Source organism: Rhipicephalus microplus, chromosome 4, assembly GCF_043290135.1.
Source record: "Rhipicephalus microplus isolate Deutch F79 chromosome 4, USDA_Rmic, whole genome shotgun sequence".
NCBI lineage: Eukaryota > Metazoa > Arthropoda > Arachnida > Ixodida > Ixodidae > Rhipicephalus > Rhipicephalus microplus.
The window spans coordinates 133,679,043-133,698,706 of NC_134703.1; the positions used below are offsets into that span (position 1 = coordinate 133,679,043).

At 46.5% G+C, this 19,664-nt stretch overlaps 1 long non-coding RNA gene across 1 annotated transcript in view; it reads left to right on the top strand.

The window, feature by feature from the left end:
- The window catches only part of LOC142814617 (uncharacterized), a 102,803-nt gene that overhangs the window by 60,751 nt on the left and 22,388 nt on the right, over positions 1-19,664 (top strand). Inside the window, exon 2 of the long non-coding RNA XR_012894984.1 lies at positions 6,116-6,251. This is a non-coding gene — a long non-coding RNA (uncharacterized LOC142814617). The remainder of the gene's footprint in view (positions 1-6,115; positions 6,252-19,664) is intronic.

A 19,664-nucleotide genomic window follows, 5' to 3' on the forward strand; every position in this document is an offset into this window, starting at 1 on the left:
CTTAAGTTTCTTCCGTAGACAAGCTCGGCGGGACTGAATCCCGTTGTCTCGTGGGGAGCGGACCGTATGGCGAACAGTGCCGCGGGTATGCATGCCTCCCAATCTTTGTTATGTTCAAAGCAAAGAGCTCTCAGAACTCGCTTGAGTACAGCATGCATCCTCTCCACGGGGTTAGACTGTGGATGTCCTATAGAGCTGTGGATTATTTTTATTCCACAGCGTTCAAAAAACGCTGTTGTGAGACAACTGGTAAATACGCTCCCATTGTCACTCTGAATCTCGGCTGGAAAGCCAACGCGAGCAAAAATGGACAAAAGTGCGTCCACAATGCAGGGAGAGGTGAGCTCTTTTAGCGGAACCGCTTCGGGAAATTTCGTTCCCACGCACAAAACAGTTAAAATGTAGCGAAAACCGGAACGGGACTCTGGAAGGGGGCCAACAATATCAATTACGAGCCTCCGGAACGGCTCTGTGATAACAGGCACTAATCTCATCGGGGACTTCCGTTTGTCAGTAGATTTGCCTACTCTCTGACACGTGTCGCACGATCGTACGAAGTTTTCTACATCTTTCCAGCATCCAGGCCAATAGAAATCCTGTGCGAGCCTCGCCTTTGTTTTCTTGATGCCAAGGTGGCCCGCCCAGGCATTTCCGTGCGCCAGTTCTAAAAACTGTCGTCGGTACTTCTCTGGCACTAGAAGCTGGTCGAACGTTCTACCCTCAGCGTCCCGATACTTTCGATACATGAGCCCTGCCTTCGTGTAGAATGAGATGTTCGTTCGGGCTACTCCTTCTTTCCCGTTATGCTGCAGATTCTTAATGGTATCATCACTTGCCTGCGCAGTGCCGAGTGTGTTTCTGTCTACTTTACTGAGCTCTTCCCAACAAGTGGATGTTGGACCAAGCAGGGACGACTGAACGCTCTCCTGAAGCGCTCTGCTTTCATCCACCTCCACAGGCTCGTCGCGTTCGGCAGCCACTACCGTATCCGGAGCCCTACTGTCTTCGATGTCCGGTGATACACTAGTCGCCTCTTGGCCCGAGTCTCCCTGGGGAGTTGCCTCACGCTCGTCCGCCTCCTCGTTCGAAACCGAGACCTCAAGTCTCCCCGCGAGAGCGCGGGACCGCGATCGCGTGAGTGCCATGCACGCGAGGGGAGATGAAAATGACTGTCCCTTTTCTTTAAGGAGCTGCTCTGATTTGTTGGAAAAAAGGTACGGAAAATCTTGGGGCAAATTAGGGCTCACGGCCGCCTCAGTGCGCAATTTTCCAAAACTTCCCTCTAGAACAACCGCAGCAATTGGCAAACAGGCACTTTGCTCTTCTGCAACCTGTCTGATCCAGGCGCATTCGCCAGTATAGTCGCCAGGGGAGATGCAAGATGGGTGTGCTACGTCCATCGTCGCAGCTGAATCCCGGAGTGCCCGGCATTTCTTTCCGTTGACCACAATTTCGCGCATGTAAGGCTCGAGTAACTTCAAGTTCTCGTCCGACTCGCGAATGCCAGCGAAAACAAACTTTTGCTTACAGCTAGATGAGATATGACCCTCCTTTTTACAATTGTAGCATACAATTGGTCGTTTTGATTCAAAAGCTCGAGGGGTGTCGACGCGTTCCCTCGCACTTGCTGTCAACTCAGGTGCCTCTCCTGGCTTTCTCCTTTCTCTCTCATTGTTAGTCGCTCCCTGACTGAATTCGTTACGCGGCGGAGCCATCTTTTGTGCTGCATTTTGAGCAGCAAGCCGCCTTGAGGAGTCTCTCTTCTCTTTTGTATCATCGCGATCCAACTGAAAATTCCTTCGCGTATAATACTCATCAGCTAGCTCAGCCGCTTTGTCAATGTCTGTTCCCTTCATTCTGTCCTGAAGCCAGAGTCTGGCATCTTCAGGCAACACACGATAGAATTGCTCGAGGGCCACACAATCAATCACCCTGTCGTGGTTACCGTAAGCATCCGCACTTCTAAGCCATTCTTTCAAATTAGACTTAAGCTGGTACACGAACTCTGTGCATGATTCACTGCCCCTTTTTGCTTGCCGAAATCGCTGCCGAAATGCCTCGGCAGACAAGCGGTACTTACGAAGGAGGGCCGCTTTGACCTTAGCGTAGTCGTCAGAGTCTTCTTTAGACAACCGTGCGATTACTTCCGCGGCCTCTCCCGGAATGACTGACAGAAGCTTCTGGGACCAGACACCCTCATTTATCCCAATTTTCTCGCACGTGCGCTCAAAGTTCACTAAAAAAAGCGCGATGTCTCCACCCGTCCTAAACGGCAGAATCAAATCTTGGATTTTCTGTCTTGGCATTTCGTCTGCCACGGATAGCGAACTAGACTGCGCCGATGTTATGTGAAGTTGCTCAAGTTCCAGCTCTTTCATTCTAAGAACATGTTGACGCTCTTCTCGCCTTTTTCGCTCCTCAGCCTCCTCGCCTTCGCGTTTTCGACGCTCCTCAGCCTCCTCGCGTTCGCGTTTTTGACGCTCCTCAGCCTCCTCGCGTTTTTGACGCTCCTCAGCCTCCCGCTGTTTTTCTTTAATTGTCTCCATAGCCTCTTCTACCTCCTCTTCAGTTATTCCTTCCGCTCTCATGACATCAAGAATATTTCCTTTGCGGCTCGTCCTAGCAACAGAAACACCCAGCTGCTCACAAACATCGAGAAGGTCCCTCACTCTGAGCTTCTCCATTGTGTACCGCAACTCGTGCACGTTCCTTTCTGAAATAGCTTTTTCTCAGAAGCTATATTCTTCGACGTGAAGCAAGTCGAGAACCAGCCAAGCACTAGCCACCTAAAGATCTAAAAGAACATACTTGGCTACTCTGTGCTAACAGGGTCTGACGACAAAAGACGAACGTCAGGCACTCACCCAACTAGAGCGGGTGACTTCGGCCATCTGGTCGTTGCCGTCGAGCGGTGTCGTGGGTGTCCTCGGGCCTGCCAAGATCCGCTCCAACTTTCCAGCCGTAGAAGTCGGCGTAGCGGGTCCCAGGGCAGCAAAACGATATCACGGTGGTCGTCCTCGGGTTTGCAGGGATCCGATCCAACTTTTCAGCCGTTGAGATTGGGGTAGCGGGTCCCAGAGCAGCAAAACGTTGAGGACAGGGGTAGCGTATCCCGCAGCTGCCAACCACTGTTAGGAATTTTGCTCTGTCGCGACGGTAGCGGTTGCGGAGAGCGGCGAGCCGTCGAGCGGACTTCGATGAAGCCTTAGCCCGAAGGTGAAACAGGGAGGCAATCCGTTTGGAAAACAGCAACAAAAGGAGCGTTTACTGTAGCAGGTTTACAGAGCCGGCCAGCACGACAACGTCGGCTGGGGCAAAATCTACTAACATGGGGCCGGCTCGGCCTTAAATAGCGTCTTTGGTCCATTCTCTCCGACCAGTTCTCGGGCTCGAAGGGGGAGATGTAGCCATACCCGGAACTGCAAAGTGGTTCGGCGGAGGAAACGACGTTATCCCCGGACTGCACGGTTCTCCTGCACAGAAGGCGGCGCTGGGAGGGGGGGAGACAGTTCGTCGAAACAGGGCTAGATCTTGCGAGACGTGCTCCCGAACGAGGAACATGTCTGTGGCACAACAGTGGAAAGGATGCCTTGCGCATTTGAAGGTTGGGATGCAGAGCTCCGTACAGTTGGGAGAGCCCTAAGCGGGCACGCTGCTTTCAGGAATAAAAAAAAATGTGCTAGTTCAGCGGAAAGTGTGCCATTAGTATCCTGAACAGGTACGCAATATGCAGAAAAGTCGTTATATGTATTTATTTAGAGTACTAAGATGCAGTCAGTAGTTGATTAGGTTTTATATTTCAGTGTGTGTGCGTGTGTCTGCGCACACGTGTGAATGTATGCGCTCGAATGATTTTGTCTTTGTATGCGTGTTTGAACACGTTTAGGTTAGCTGGCGCCCGCGCGTGTGTATGCGCATCTGCGAAGGCGCTGCCATCTGCCTGTGGGCATGTGAGTGTGCGTGTGGTAGATATGCTGTATTAAGCTTTGCATGTAAGCGCCTCGCATAAGCCAGCTATATTCAAATGCACACTAAAGCAGTAACAAATACGATATATTAAACGAACGTATTTAGATTTGGAATAATTACTGAAACAGAAAATAATATTAACGACTAACGCCTTATGTGAAAGGTCATTCCTTGTTTAGGAAAGAAGGAACTTACCAATAAAATGTAAATATTCACAATTCTGGAGACATTGCCACTTTAGGTCATAGCAGTCAGCAAACTTCTCAGATATTCCACAAGCATCAATCTTTTACGCACAAAAATGCCGTTAGCAGTTGGTCATTCTCGGGACGGTTTTCTGCCTAATATAGATACTTCTGTATTCGGCGGTGGGAGGGAAATACTGTAACGATAGGAAATTTATTTGTGATATATAAGATCAATTTTGTGATCTGTCGCTTTAGTACATGCTCATTTATCATTTACTGATTTTTAAAATGTATTACTTGGCAATAAGTTTATTAGACCTCTATCAAATTAATACATTTTAAAACGAGTTAGGATTTCAGTTGAATTTTTTCGGCACTGTCTTTAGATAGGTAAGCAATTCTTCACTTCGTCACTTAAAATTGCCCCTTCCAGGTTTCACATGCAGACGCGCAGGGAAGCATTCTCGCCCTTGCGAAAGCACACGCACAAAAATTAACTCGAAGAGTTGAAGTGAGTCGGGGGACGAAAGCAGGATGTGAAATTCTGACAAACGGGCTGCGCATACCTGATACAAGAGACTCACCGTGAGCTGTTACCTTTCTCGCTCATTAACACTCTCACACCGTGCTACCATGTCCAGCGGCGGACAACTAACGCTATACTGCGGGAAAGGAACACGCCTAATTACGACTCTCCGGGCATAAAGCGTGTGGGCAAAGCAGTCTCTGAAGAGCTCGCGCTCACCACGTGATGGGCCAAAACATAACGCACCCCGCACCTATTCAATGACCTAACCTCCCAGGCGTGTGGCGAGAAATCTGCGAGTTCTAATTAACGCAATGGACGTGGTTGTGAGAGTGGCCTTCAACGCGCGAGCAGCCAAGTACGATCCAGTAGCGTATGTTCCGGCCACTCGGCGAGCATTCAAGGCTCAGAGAGGATATTCAGCAGGCTCTAGCGCTCCGACAGCAGCTACTCTCTCTTCTGCCACAACCGTGTTTCTGCGCTGTCCGCAGGTCGTGACTGAGCAGGAACGCACACTGACTGGTGGGCGCACGCGAACAACTACACATTCCTGCCTCAGAAGTAAAGAGGCTCTTGCAAGTAAGAGTTTGCGTCACCTAAACGTAACAAGTAACTATTAATCAGCTTGAGGTTTCTCGTGCTGGTTCACCACCCTATTTCACAGCCCTCGAATGTGAAGCCTTCATTTTAATAGGTGTACCAACACTGTTGAGAATCCGCACGCCTGGTGAAGGAAGCCTGTCATTTGACGCGCGCTGGCAAATCACGGGATTTTATGTGTGACGTGCGTGGTGCAGCCACACTCCACCAGAGATTGCTGTTAGGCCGAACTGAAGCACTCGACTGAATTGTATCTGCATGAAATGTTGGACGCCCTCTTGAAAGTCATGAAGGTGGTGACAAATGTTTAGACGATATAAAATGCTGCAAATCTAGGCGTAGCAATTATGTGGGTCCTGGCCTAAAATGGAATAATTACAAACTTTTCTAGCCTGGCACACATGCACGTTACATTTTGCAATTTCCTCATATTCATATAATAAGTGATGTAATCGTATGAACATTCACTTGTAGAACTTCTACGTCGATGTATTGATTGATACTTGCAATAAATATGAGGAAGGAGCTCACTAGCAATTGTCCGAATGAGTCTGTTACGTGGTGAAAACAGGACTGAAATGTCATGTATTTTATTGTACATATGTTTTTAAAAGAAACGGTTTCGAAATTTCGAGCATTGTGCACTTTAAACTGTTTGAAGAACTTTCCTTTATTCATCACAGCTTGGGCATTAAAATTCTCTTTAAAAGCGCGCGCGCACACACGCGCACACTCTCTCGCATGCACTGACGCACACGCACACACACATGTACGAACACGCATATGCACACATATTTATATATTTATTTATTAATTTGATTCGCATACACAGATACAAAGCTACACAGAGCAAAGAGGGAGAAAGCAAGCTCGCAACTGCCACCTGGAGGGGCACAACACATGCTCACTTTTTCGGGAGGAGGGAAGAAACAGGGGAAACAAGCTCCGGTTCTTGCTGAGCAGTTACCGTAAGTGGGTTTTTGTGAACATTCTGCATAAAAAGCATGAGAAAGGCCACACATTGATTGACGGGTATAGGAGCGAGATTGATTTAATATTACGAGTACACTGAGCTGGAACGTATTCACATATCATGATCAATTTCTTGTGATATACGGACACGAACGTGACGTAATAAATGACCAGAGATACCTTTCAGTAGGAGTACTTTATGTCACGACTATAGTGTCGTGTTTGCCAATTGCTCATGTAATTTAGGTGTTCCATCTCATAATGCCCGCCAAATTATCTGCGTCTAAGTGGCGAATAGTCTTTTGAACGTTTTGTTATCAAGTATGGTATGCAATAAAGCCACAATCCTAATTTCTCTTATCCTCACGGTTGGTATTTTATAACATAGACTCAACCCCCCATATCTCCGTTATTTCATTGTTCTAGGACCTTTACACTAACTAGACAACATTCTTCTTGCAGGTGACTCCGCAAAAACAAAGAGGTAATCTAAGACAATGAAGTCTGTCAGCTTGTCAAGATAATTGTATAGGCAGGACAATAACACAATATGGATTAAACTGAGGGAGAAAGAAAAATACGGGTCCTTATTAATGGGCAATACGAACCTCAGCATTCAATCATTCGCCGATTCAATCATTCGCCAATCATTCGACGAAGGCAGATGCAAAGGGATAAGCGTGATCGTGCAGCGCTACTATGAGCCGATGTTGAAAGAGTCCCTTCACTGGCATGTAAGATGACATGACGAAAACATGGGAACACAAAGTACGCACTAGTCGCGCACGGGGGCGGGCATGTTCATGGGCACACAAGAGGTTCGCACAAGAGCTGCAAGCACCACAAATAAGAAGGAAAAAAAATCACACGATCAATATTAGCGAGTCAAAACCCGAGATCTTCTGAACACAAGCGTACGAAAGAGAGCACTTCGAAGCGATCATTAGGCTAGCGAGCAACGTCACTGCGGAGTCCTTCACGGGCGATTATTTACCGAAACGTGTCTTGTTGCCAAGGCTCGACTGCACGCCATTCGGCACGGCTGTGTCAATTCGCTTTCAAGTGTTTGTCCACTCCCTGCTATTGCCGCGTTCTCGAACGCCTTTACGATGTCGGTCCAGGCGCATAATAAGTGGTCGCTTAAAGTGGCTCTAACAAGACCATTATTTTCTGTTCCGAACTGGACGAAATTCATAGTCATCGTGCATTCTGGATGCAAAGCTACACCAAGATGTAACATTCGTCAAGACAAAATTAGGAGCGAAGTTCTTGGGAGGTGATTTCTAAGAAGGCCCACCTAAACTACAGAAAGTGCTCCTTCATAAAGCTTCTAGGCCCTTTGAAAAATAAAGTTTTCACAATGTCGGCGCCGAGTCCCGGCTGAATGCTCGGCTGAGTTTATTTGAGCCGAAGTCAGAATTGAAGAAGCTTCCGAGTGAGAAGCAAGGAAGCAATTGGTTGGTGTATTCAAAACTCAACAAACCGAAGAATATATCAAGCGCAAGAAAAAGGCTTCTTATGTTAATTTGTAGCATCTTATCATGAAATCGTTATCCTAAAGTTGCCAATACTCGAGTCTATCGCTATTGTAAAATAAAAAAGAAGCAATCTTACTTAGAGTTTCCCTTTTTTGACACTTCTATTTATACTATACTGTTTATACTGTTCTCTGACGTTATATCTTTATTAAATAAGTCAAGTTGTTTACTCATAATAAAAAAAAATTGGCAGATCCCACGTACAGTGGGAAACGATGATATGCGAAGCATGAATGAGAAATCTTTATATGTAACCTTAAAATCAGCACAACCTTGCGAGGCACCGTACATGCCTTCCATGTCATGATATTCATGTTTGGATGTGTCGTTTTCCTTCGTCATCTATTCACGTCACGTGATACCAAATTTAGTATATGTGGAGCTAGTGAAACAAACGGCCATGAGCACGCTGTGAGCGTGGTATGATGTCATGTTCTTACATGACACGCGTGTCAGGATTATCATGTTTGCGCCACTAATATATTTCGTCACCCATTGACGTCACTTAGCACAGAATTCGGTGTACATAGTGTGCACATGCGTCACGCAGCGCCCCTTCGTCACTTCCGAAATGCGCCACCGACATGCCCGGCTACCTACCGACTCACTTAAAAAACAGCGCCAATAACGAGGGACAAGAGAAAAGAAGGAGACGGACAGCGGCACTGCTGTTTTTTAAGTGAATCATGTCGTACCAACTCGCCCAAGCAACCACGTTAGCTACCTACCGACGCCGTCGCCAACCGCTGCCATGTTGTCTCCTCGTGCTTGCGCCCCTTTAGTTTTGCTCACGATGCAAGTTTGAGGGCTGCTAGTGAAGCAAGTTGATTGAGTAGTCCCCGAAGAGGAAGCAGAGCTTCGGGGTGTTGCTTCGGCAAATGTTGTTACCTAAAATTGAGAACGCACATAGCGATTTTCCGAAAAGTACCGGCGTCTTTGGCTGGCACGGAAGAAAGTCGGTGATACTTGCGTCTTCAGGTGTAACTCCACTCCGGATAAGTGCCATAGCCAAGCACTTACCTGCCAACTGAGATAGCTTGCCAAGATACTGTACATACATACAAACTTGCCCGCGACCACTGCATGCACAATCAGAGTGTCAGGAAGGCGGTTAAAATCGTGATGGCGATTGCGGAAATTCGGGTATTGCATTGAAACCAACTGAAACTGGATGCGAAACAATATTAGTTCACTTTGAAGTATAGCTGATCGGTTCGAGTTGGGGGGTCAGGATTTTGAAAAATTGGTCAATTCCCTAACACGGTCTTCATTCTTTCCCGGGACTCTACTGTACATTAGCATACAAAAAAGTAAAATACAAGGTGAAAACAGTGTCATAACATACGCGAACAAAAAAAGTGATGACCGGCATTACCGCGGCACGCACCACACGAAGTCTCTATCTGTCTCGCATAATATTTTTCACGGCTGTTTCCACAACTTTCAATCAAAGAGGCTCAACATCAGCACTGTTTAAAACACTTGGGGGGAGGGGGGGGGTGCTGCTACTTTGGTGGCGTGGGCCGCAGCAATATATAATTATTATTATATATCTTGTAAACTTGCCTAGCTCTGCGCTACTTCTTTTTGATGGGAGCTGCTGCTTCGCTCATCCACTCTTAAAATTGTACCTTGAGAGACTTTGGGCTTTCACTTGTTCTTGGGCCACGGAATTTGTAGTGTTTGTAGAGAAAGCGAGATAATGGACCTTCGTAGGTCGTGGCGGGCAGCCAGTGAACACGGTGGCTGGTATACGTGTCGCACATCTTGATTTTCTGGTCTTGTATCGAGTGAACAAACGAGGCCTTCCTGATCCAAGGAGCTCGTTAAAAAAATGCCAGATTTCACCTACCTGGGAATCGACGTTATGCGAAGCATGCAGAGGGAAGGTGACCGTGTTGCAATTTTCCTATTGAGTGACTCGTCATAAACTGGTGTTAATATATGTACAAATGTTGCACGCACAGAGATATGTTGAAGAGTTGCAAATGTGTATATAATCAGTTGTTTGCACTTGCGCAACTATGCCAACTTGAACATGCGTATTAGCAACACTAGAAGCTGATGTGAAGCGCGGAGGCTCGCGAGGATACTGGCCCTGTACCCTGCTACATAAATCAGCTTGAGTACATGGTGACTAACCACAATTGATGTTAACCCGACGTGACGGCTGTATCGAAAGAGTACATAGTGATGTTTTTATAATTGGGTAGGCAGCACTGCAACCAATATTGACGTTTCACGAAGATTAGCGTCATTTAAAAAGAAGTTTCGAGACGTGGCGTAGCTCTGTGGTAAGATGCTTCACGGCCACGCAGAATGCTTGGGTTCGATTGCAGCTGGGACCCTGGCATTTATTCCTTGCATTTGTCGGGTCGACGCTACCAATGTCTGGTATCTCGTCGTTCCTAGGTATATACTAAGTGTCAATCACCTGTGGCAAATACCCGCATAGCAGCGGAACATACTCACCCATGGGTGTGTGCCACTGTCTGGCGGGAAGTGTTTGACGACGTACGTGACGGGAGTGTGACATTATTCATGCCTTCACTAGCGCGTCCTTTTTGTAAAACCATTTTACCTTTCCATACTACTTTTGGTTCACGCCAAGTTAAGGAGGTGCCCACGAGAGCCCCCAAACGTAAGCGGCTAGATAGATAGATAGATAGATAGATAGATAGATAGATAGATAGATAGATAGATAGATAGATAGATAGATAGATAGATAGATAGATAGCTGGATAGATAGATAGATAGATAGATAGATAGATAGATAGATAGATAGATAGATAGATAGATAGATAGATAGATAGATAGATAGATAGATAGATAGATAGATAGATAGGTAGATAGATAGATAGATAGATAGATAGATAGATAGATAGATAGATAGATAGATAGATAGATAGATAGATAGATAGATAGATAGATAGATAGATAGATAGATACGCTCAAAGTCGCTGAAGTTCGCTAAGACATGCTTCGCATTTAAAAAACACAATGCTTCCCTTTCAACATCGTACACAGTAACAGATGAAGAGCTCCAAACAAACCGCGCTGCAGCACGCGAACTGCCGTAGGTACCCAAATAGGTACCCCGGCATGGCGGGAGAGGGCGACAATGGTGGAAGTGGCATCACATGAACACTATGTATATGTGGAGCTAGCAAAACGGCAGAGAGCGCATCATGATGCGCCCAATATACTCCAATGTAGCGTTGACGCGAGCGCACGCTGGGCACAGTGACGCTATACGTTAGCAAAACGCGAGTCTTACGCCAGGCGTGACCAGCGTCCGTCGGCACGGCCCGACGGCAACCAGCGCGAAATACGACATGCTGCATTTCGCGCCGATGCGTTACCCAGACAACACTGCGGCTCTCTCTTTTCGTGACGAAGGTACGCCGGACGCGCTGAAACGCGCATGCGTCAAAGCAACGCAGCGCGGCGCGCACCTGCGTGTATATGGCAGGACCGGCGCCTGGCGTGGCAGCACCGGCGAGCACGCGCACCGCGTCACGTCGCAATGTATTGGCGCCTTGACTTTGGCATGTAGTCATATTCTCACATTACATGCATCTCATGCTTACCATGTTTGCACCAGTCACATACCTTCGTCATTCATTTTCGTCACGTATTACCAAATTTGGCATATGTGAAGCTAGCGAAACGACCGCGAACACATCATCAGTGTGGCTTGTAGCCATATTGTTACATGACACGCATGTCGTGATTATCATGTTTGGAGGCGTCACTTACCTACGTCGTCCGTTCGTGTCTTGCGGAGAGCCATCAGTGGGCATGCGGAGAGCCATCAAAGAAGACAGGTGGTGTTGGAGAATCGTCTCGTAGCTTGGTTGGCACCAAAGTGAAAACGTGATTTCACGCGCAAGTCATCGAAGATTACTGGCTGTATGGGTCCGCGAAAGTGGTATGGCTTCTTCTAGTGTTCATTCAAGAGCTGCCCGTGTGGCAGTATCGGCATGTTCGTTCCCTATAACGCCACAGTGACTTGGCAGCCACTGAAACGTCCCATTATGCCCTTTCTCGTGTGAAGTGTGGAGAAGGCATAGAATTTAGAAAAGAAGCTGTTCGTACGGCCCGTGACGCAGTGCTGAGAGCACAGACTGTAGGGCAGCCCTTGAGTCGCTGAAAGTCAACCATTGTTGCGGTGGTTCCCGATTGATCACACAAAGTGCAACGCGCAAAGCAGCTAGTTCCGCTGCTGTAGATGCCGTGGAGTGGTCAGTGCTAAAGCTGATGGTAACACCTCTTGCTGGGACGACTACTGCACCTGACGAACACTGGTGGTACGTGGAGCTACTGGTATATATATGTACACTGTCTGAATATTTCTCGTGCAAAGGAAGAAGAGAGTTGTTTCAGCACGGGCGATGAAAGCTGAGATTTCCTCCAGATCCCTGGTACACTAAAATGCACTGTGGGTCGAATAGGACACCAAGGGGGTATGGATGGTTCAGATGCAGGAGTGAATCCCGAGGAAAATTTCACGTAATACCGAGTTTGGTACATGTGAAGCTAGCGGAACGGCCGCGAGCGCATCATGAGCGTAGCTTATAGTCATGTTGTTACATGACACGCATCTCATGTTTATCATGTTTGCACCCGTATCAAACCTTCGCATTCATTCACGTCCCATAATACCAAATTCGGAATATGTGACGCTAGTGAAACAGCCACGAGCGCATCATGAGCGCGGCATGTAGTCATATTGTTACATGACGCGCATGTCGTGATTCTCATGTTAGGGTCTGTCGCTTGTGTTGGCCATGCAATCATGCCATGCCATACAAGTTTTGCAACTTGCCATGTGAACGTAACCACCGCAATAGCTGCAGGACCATGAAATGTAATTCATGACATTCATGACATACATATCATGATTTTCATGTTTTGACTAGTCAAATATTTTCTTCATACAGTCGCGTTTTGCCACACCAAGTTTGGTATCGATAACATTACGGAAACGGCCAGGAGAGCTAAATGTCGTAGGCAGATAGATAGATAGATAGATAGATAGATAGATAGATAGATAGATAGATAGATAGATAGATAGATAGATAGATAGATAGATAGATAGATAGATAGATAGATAGATAGATAGATAGATAGATAGATAGATAGATAGATAGATAGATAGATAGATAGATAGATAGATAGATAGATAGATAGATATGCTCAAGGTTGCCGAAGTTTGCTAAAAAATGCTTCGCATTTAAAAAGAGACAAACATCGTTTAAGCTTTTCACAGCCGAAAGCACACATGCACCTACGAATCATGAAATGCCATTGCGCGAGGCTCCCTGGTTTTCTCCTTATAAGCTTCAAAGCAGCACCCCACAGCAGCCAAACACCGCTTTTGCATGTTCTATCAAGACCTGTTTTTAGCCAATGCGTAGAACTCGAAAAGAAGAGCCGTCAAAACGGAAACGCCTGCCCGGAGTCATCGAAGAACCCTCCTCGTGCATTTGAGCAGTGGCGCCGACGAGAAATGGACTGGCGGAAGTACGCCACCCTCAGGGCAAAACCACAAAGGCGTGTATAGAAGAGGGAGAAATCAGAAAGACACGACTCAAAAGGAAGCGAATAAAGCCGCAGGTGCTCGGAAGCATTAACGCAGTGAGAGAATGCAAAGCCTGCGGTTGTGCACTTCCTCTGGAGTTCTGCATCTGTTTGTTTATATTTGTGCTGTTTTTACGAACCATTTTACGTGCTTTTTTGCGCACCATCGGCATGCGCAGTGCTGACTTACTGGAGTGGTAGCTGCGCTATTGTTGATGGCGACGACGGGATGGCACGCCATTTCATATCCTTCCCGTGGTATGCATTGTATTTGAAGCAGATAGTACTAACTGCCAAGTAATTTTTCAGTTTCTACAGTCTGCGATGAGAGTGAATTTCATCAATATTGGCAACGATGACCACCACCGCCGGGTTAGTTCTCCTCTGGACACCCCCTTCTTCTGTACTAGAGAGAGAGAGAGAGAGATAAAAATGCAAGGAAAGGCAGGGAAGTTAACCAGACGCACATCCGGTTTGCTACCCTGCACTGGGGAAGGGATAAAGGGGAGAAAAGAGGTTTCAAAGAGATGAGAAGGTACACACAATCACGAGCACACTCGGGGAGCACACACAGTCTACAAGTGGTCGCTAAGGTTTGTTGACTTTAGGTAAATTAGCAGTGCTTTAGTTGCTTTCTGCGCAACTGAGGCAGATGCCCAAGGTCCTATTATCTTCTGCACACAAAATGGTCCGGGGTCAAGTTGATTCAAAACCATCCGGAGCTGGCTTCGCTATGTGTCGCAGCAAGCGCAGCTGCACAGGACGTGTTCGATGGTCTCTTCAGCTCCGCAGTAGTCGCATGTAGGAGTGTCTGCCATACCAATGCGAAAGGAGTACACCTTTGTAAATGCAACACCCAACCAAAGGTGGCATAACAGTGTCGCATCGGAGCGGGAAACTTGTGATGGTAGCTTTAGCTTGAGCGAAGGATCCAGTTCATAAAATTGACACCTTTGGAAGCTGGTAGACGACCAGAACGTGCGTGTGAGATCTCGAGCCAGCAGGTAAAGTTGTCTTGCTGCATCATTCCTTGATAGAGGAATCGGGACTACACGGGTTCCTTCATGGGCTGAGCGGGCTGCACCATCGGCTAATTGATTTCCGGTAATACCGATATGTCCAGGCAGCCATCGATATATAATATAATGCCCTCGTGCTAGAGCTTCATGACGGCAATGTCTTATTTCTGGTACCAATTAGTCATGACTCCTCCTACGCATGGCAGACTGCAAACTCTGAAGCGCTGCCTTCGAATCAAAGAATATGACCCATTTTCCTGGACGTTCTTGAACGAGATATTGTAACTCAGCCCTTATGGCAGCAAGCTCTGATGCCGTAGATGTAGTCATATGCGACAATTTAAACTTGATTCTCATTGCTGCAGCCGGAATTACAGCGGCACCTGATGAGCTGCTGGACGAGACGGACCCATCAGTGTATACCTGCGTTCGGTCTAAGTACAACTCATGTAATATTTGCAGTGTTGCTTGCTTCAATGCTACTCTGGAGTGATTGCTTTTCTTTTTGATTCCCGGAATTTCTAGACGTACTTGCGGCTGGTCGAGGCACCACAAAGGACATGCCATTCTCGCAGCTGGCGTATATCCTGATGGAATACTGTTTAGGTGCTTGGCTATGACGTCTGAAAACAAAGCACGTGGTCTTCCGGAAGGTAGAAGGGCCAAGTGGTGGTCGGGGACACGGCTAGCATGTCGAATGTGCGCTCTGAGGCAATCCACAACTCTATATGTCCTGACCGTGTGGTCTTTGGCAAGCATGATTGTGGCATAAGTAGAAGCGCATCGGGGCAGTCCTAGGCAGATACGCAGTGCCTGACCCTGCAAACTCTCCAATGAATGAGTATTGGATTTGCAAGTGTTAGTCAGTACCGGCAAGCTGTAGCACAATAGACCCAGAAATAGGGCCCTGTACAGCTGTAGCATGGAGGCCACAGAAGTTCCCCATGCTTTTCCACACATGAATTTCATTATATGCACAATAGATAGCAGTCTCTTCTTCAAGTACGCACAATGTGGGCTCCACGAAAGACTTCTGTTGATTATTATGCCCAGGAAACGATGCATCCGTGCATATTTCACACTCTGTCCATTGATGTAAACAGGGTATGGCGTCATTGGTTTGCGTGTAAACGCCATCAACGCACACTTCACAGTTGATATAGTTAGGCCTTGTTTCTGAAGGTAGGCTGTTGTGAGGGTTGCTGCCCGCTGTATTCGCGCACGCACCTGAGGGCGATTAACTGCAACACTCCAGAGGCAAATATCATCGGCGTATATGGATAGGCACACCGACTTTGGCAGAACCTTCACCAGACCAATAAGGGCCACATTGAACAATGTGGGGCTTAAAACACCTCCCTGAGGTACTCCGCAGTAGGTGTAATGTTCAGCAGTTGTACCCTCATATGTTTGCACAAAGAAACACCTGCCAGTTATATAATCTTTTATCCAATGAAACATTCGTCCACCAATGCCCATTGCTGCGAGAGAAGTGAGGATGGCATCGTGAGCTACATTATCATATGCACCTTTCACGTCAAGAAAGAGTGCCACTGATATGCGCTTGCGACTTTTTTCTTGTTTAACAGTTGTCGATAAGTCAAGCACACAGTCGATGGAGGAGCGGCCCCGACGAAAGCCTGCCATGCAAGAAGGGTATTTGGTGTATCGTTCGAAGTACCACTCGAGATGAAATAGAACCATTCTTTCCATCACTTTTCCGAGGCAGCTTGCGAGGGCAATAGGGCGATACGCTGTCAAGTCCAATGGTGATTTTCCCGATTTCAAAAGTGGTATTAATCGACTTATTTTCCATTCTCGGGGAACACTGCCGCTGAGCCAGGAGTTGTTGAAGCATGTTATAAGTTCTTTCTGGCTTTTTGTCCAATGTGTTTCAACGCACTATAAGTAATACCATCAGGACCTGGCGATGACATGCGCTTAGAAGCGACTAAAGCACCTTCCAGTTTTTCCATGGTGAATGGAATGTCCATTTCCGGTAATCGCGTCTCAGGAACGATCACGGCGTCGATGCTCTCGTTCATAATATCTGTACTAAGCTATAGATATCGTCTATGTCCCGCTTTCTCGCCCTACACATGGTTTGTATTTGCCCCCAATCCATGCTGCCACAACAAATGTAGATAGGGCTTCTTTGTATGGTAAACATAAACGAGGAAAGCGTGAAAAAGAATGACATGAACAACCGCTTCAAGGGCTAACTGCCAATAAATTTGTGTGCTTCTACAGTCTGCGATGAGAGGGAGTTTCATCAATATTGGCAACAATGACCACCACCTCCGAGCTTGTTCCCCTCTGGACACGCCCTTCCTCTGTACTAAGCTATAGTCTATGTCCCGCTTTCCCGTAAACCGAATGGTACTTAGTACGCAGTGCTGTTGTAGCAGTTGCAGTGCTCTGCTGGCGTCACAAAGGTCGTGGGTGCAATCCCGGCCAAGTTGGTAACGTTTTTATGGACACTATATGCTGGAGGCTCTTTTACTATGCAATGTCAGTGCTCGTTAACAATCACCAGATGGTCAAAGCTTCCGGAGATCTTCACTGCGGCGTGCCTCATACGATGGCTATGGCAGGTAAAAGCCAAACTATCATTATTATTATTATTATTAGTAGTAGTAGTACTGTTATTTTGTTATTACTATGATGATGATCATGTTACTTATTGCAAGGACAGGAAGCCATTTTGAAGGATGACTCAAAAAGCAGAATGAGCAGCGCGAGACTTGAGCATGTGGTTCCTAGATATGGTGGTTCATTGTACACTGCTCTGGTATTGAAACGCATCTCAGAACTAACGTTTGTGTTGGCACTCATTTTACGGTCTCTACGGGCACTCAGGAAAGCGACCAGATTCATTTTCTCGTAGTTGATTGCACACTGATTGCAAAAATGTGGAAGGCGGCTTTCCTGTAAGGTAGTTTTTCAAACAAATCTCGCTCATGCACTACTTTTCTCACCTATTGTCTTTTTACCTTTCCCCCTTTGCTCTCGACCGACCGGTGCTATGTCGTCCTCCATGCAACGCCAGAGGGTACGTATGAAGCGGGACAATTCCACAGTAGTTGTTGGGGGGAAAAACGTTTCGTTGTTCTTGTGTGCCTTTCAATAGAATTAGGAGTGGTAAAAGCACAATGAGCGAGATGACCAGTCTGTAAACAAGAGTTTTTGGTCGGTAAACGACCTTACTGGAAAGCCGCCTTGAATATATTCACATAGTGTCCATTGCACACGTAAGAAAAAGCAGTCAGTAAAATAAAGTCATTTCGGTGAAACATGTAATTCATTATAGTTATGAGTAACCGTCTCATAAAACTAATTGATGAAATACTGGTCTGAAAAAAAGGAGTGTTACTGTTCGTCACACTCCTTTCTGTTTCATGTAATAGGTATTTCGTTATTTCAGGTTCGTTTTTTTTTCAGCATAACATATGTAAAAATACGACATGGTCACTTAAAAAGTCATCATTTCGGAATGTATCGCCACAAACAGCAGTGATATCAGATGTTTGTTAATAAGCTACAGGAAAAACGGAAAGCTCAGTAAAAAAAGCAACACCTCGTAATATACAATTAGAACAGCACTTCTGATCTTTTTTTTTTTTGCGGCAGTGACTGAATTCGAGGCAATCGCTCAGTTCTCAGCAGGAGAGCAATTATATAACAGTACATCGCCATTAATAAACACTGTTAGCAGGCCCAAAAATAATGCGGTCTGTTTTTCTCTAAACTTGCTAAACACAGTCACAGCCACTTTTGTTAATAGGCGTACGTTGATAATTGCACGGGAAGAAAATTGTCTCGGGTTTCGCAATAGTTTGCCAGTTTTCCAGGCCCCAACTCTAGGCATTGTTTAGGGTGTTTATTATCAAACGGTTAGCTACAGTAAAAGTATGAGTCTGTCAAACAATCGTCAAATATTTCTTGGGAATGCTTCGTTCTCCTTTGGTTCGATAACTTGTGTTTGCTGTTGAGCATGTACTCGCTGTCTTGGAGGATAAGATGTTTATTATAAGCGTACAAGAGCGTACGAAAATTTACTGAGGTAGAGTCCAGAGCTCATAAAGGGTATTACCTTCAAATAAAAAAGTGGAACACGCTTGAACTTCACCTTCAAGAAAAGATTGGCACTCCCCAATCGGGTGCCGTTCGCATCGCCTTTTCAATAGCTAGTCTTACTTCTCTTCATGGAGGGCGCCAAAATCAGGACGCAGCATCTATCTTCAAACTATGAAAAAATGGCTACTGCAAGAGCATTTGTGAAGGGCTCGCTACACCATAATTCTTCCCTTTGCGATTGGCGAAGTACTTACAATGCATTTATAAGGCGACACATGCTGCTGCGCTGCGGCACACTTTGATGATGCTTTGCGGAGGGCCTTTAAACCAAAAACTCGCTGCGTGAATTCGCATGTTTTGGCACAAAGTATTGTTCTGCAATGCAATATAACATGCGGTAGGGAAACTCGTCGTGCCTCATGACACTCGCATAGTGTCCCTTTTTAAGCGAATTTAAGTACTGGCGTCGTTTCATAGCAAAATGCCTACTTGTCGTGCAGAGGACGAAAAAAAGCTGGGAGCACTCCTACTTAAACCACAGGTTTTTACTATATGTTAGTATATGTCTTGAATTTTCGGTCACTAGTTAGCTCCCTTTAGCTCACAACATGCTGACATCAAAACTTCTTCGAAACAAGCTCTTTAACGCTATCGAGTTCAAGGACATCTAGAGCACAGTCTAGCGGGCTAAGCTACTTTGATAAGCGGGGCCAAGTAAAAATAAAAGGCAGCCTTTTCTTCAAGTGTACGAAAACCCAAACGTGGTATTGTGCAACCTCTTTCCCTCCTCATTCCTTGCTTATGTCCTTAAGACCGGACGTGATGGTCGGAGCGAGGCTTTCCTTTCCCGAACAGGGAGAGATAAACGACTGTGCACGGGAGGCACCGGTTCAGAGAAAAGTGGGCGGATATTTATTTGGCGCGGAACCACTGAGCCGCCGAAATGCGGCGTAGCTAGCGATGGCTGCCAGCGATAAAGACGTAGGGAATAAATGGCGTAGTTCGAAACAGGGAGAATGGTAGTGAGCCCGCATGGGGATCAGCCTCCCCATCGCGAGAACTCGCAAGATTTCCCGCCACCCCGAAGAAACTGCAATTCCTAAAGGCCCCTCGGAACGCGCCGCACTAAGGCCGACGGGCTACCAATTTCACGTGAAGAGGCCCAGAAACCGTACCAGGAATAATACTCCAA